Source organism: Etheostoma spectabile, chromosome 2 (genome assembly GCF_008692095.1).
Source record: "Etheostoma spectabile isolate EspeVRDwgs_2016 chromosome 2, UIUC_Espe_1.0, whole genome shotgun sequence".
In the NCBI taxonomy this organism is placed as follows: Eukaryota; Metazoa; Chordata; class Actinopteri; order Perciformes; family Percidae; genus Etheostoma; species Etheostoma spectabile.
The window spans coordinates 21,618,817-21,620,631 of NC_045734.1; the positions used below are offsets into that span (position 1 = coordinate 21,618,817).

The window sequence follows — 1,815 nt, forward strand, 5'->3', positions numbered from 1 at the left end:
CCCGGAAGTGGACAGAATTTAACCCGGAAGTGAGTCTGGTTGTCTTGAAATGGGTGGGGCTTTAACCACTATGTTATTTAAGCATGCAATTGATATGAGTTGATCAGAAATTGTTATATTTATTGCTGATTAGAAAACTATTTACATGACAGCATTGAGCTTCAGATCAATGGTGTTGTCATGGTAACAAACAAACTATATACACAACAAGTTTTGCAACAATGAATACAACACATGCGGTTTGCAATTGTGAAGTAAAATGTAATGAACAAGAGAGGGAGAGGGTGGGGTGGAGGGGAGGGGGGCAGATGCTGCATTGACTTTAATGAAGCCAGCTGACGGTTAAAAAAATATATATATCTACGCAACAAAGACGCAACGGGAGTTGCATTTAAACCAAGCAGCATGTCTGAAACCCCACGTTTACCAGAAGTCTACTGGTTACTAGGTAAGTACTACAACCGAAGTTAAAAACAAACCTGAAGCTGAAGAAACCCTAAACGTTAACGGAACAGACCCGCGGGGAGGGATAGAGAGAGGGAGAGAGAGAGAGAGAGAGAGAGAGAGAGGGTGAAGGAGGGAGAGAGAGGGAGAGAGATAGAAGGAGCGCTGTTCTCCGTGTTCTGTGTGTGTGATTGAGACGAGCGTGTGTGTGTAGGGAGGGGCGCTGTGACTATCACAGAACGCAGCGCGGTCAGCTGAGGATTCAATCCGAGTACAGATATTGACTCGTATTACTCGCATAATACTTGTACTCGGCAAAAGTGCTTTATCCGTACCGGATACTCGTTTCAGCCGAGTACTCGGATCATCCCTAATAGACACATACATTAAAAATATCCAAAACAAGTCTTTGGTCTTTTCAGAGATTCAAAAAGGGCACAATGATGGAAAAATAAAATGCTCATTTTCAGGTTCATTCTTTTCTTTCCATTTTAGGAAACGTATAGAAACATTTTCTATATCTCTGTCACATACTGTTAGCTTAGTATTTACGCTTACAAACTCTGTATACTGTAAACATACACTCTGTGTTACATGTGTCTTTAAAGTATACCTGCCAAGATTTAGGTTGGGGGGGATAAAAATGGAAACTATTCAGTTCTACTGTACTTAAATTTGGTGGTGCATATACATTGTCCATCATGCCCTGCTGTTTTGACAACAGCTGAGGTCACAGCTAGGTTTGGTTAGATGTCCAGAATCCTCACGGTTTCACAAAATAAGACAAAAATTATTGAGAAATACAAAATTACTGTAAAATACTGCTGGTCACCTGTCACAAAAGATGATAAAACTCAGTACAATGACAAATTGTACTTACTGTCAACATTGCTTCTCCTATGCCCGTGGCAATTACTTTTACATCCTGGTTTATGCCATTTATCTGGTGGATTTGATTATGCAAACACACACGCACACACATTAGCAGAATAAAAACATCAGGAATGATGATATTAATGTGCCAATATACGTTTGTTTATGTGTCTTCTCACTTTAGATGTTCTGGTGACGTGGCGTTCGCCGCTCTTCTCCCAGTTGAAGTTGTACGTGTCAGGCTTTAACTTGTCTGGCAACCAGATCTCCACTTTCAGATCATTTTCCCCAGCTTGATCTTTAGCATTAGAATGGTACTCCGCTAAAGCCTGGTACACCATTATAGTAGCCTAGAAAGAGAAAACGTGAATGACAGGAACAAGATTTACAAGAAATATAAGTTATGAGCTAACATAAGCTGCAGGCATCAAGATGTAGAGAGGGGTCTGTGTTACCTGAGTTGATCCATAGCCTCCGTCAGTCTCCACCTCGTAGTTG

General features: G+C 40.9%; 2 protein-coding genes across 6 annotated transcripts in view; both read right to left on the bottom strand.

Annotated features, from left to right (window-relative positions):
• LOC116700184 (complement C3) overlaps positions 1-1,815 on the bottom strand; it is a 134,518-nt gene that overhangs the window by 56,403 nt on the left and 76,300 nt on the right. The window lies entirely within an intron of this gene.
• LOC116700260 (complement C3) overlaps positions 1-1,815 on the bottom strand; it is a gene marked incomplete in the record, with an annotated part of 10,776 nt that overhangs the window by 7,360 nt on the left and 1,601 nt on the right.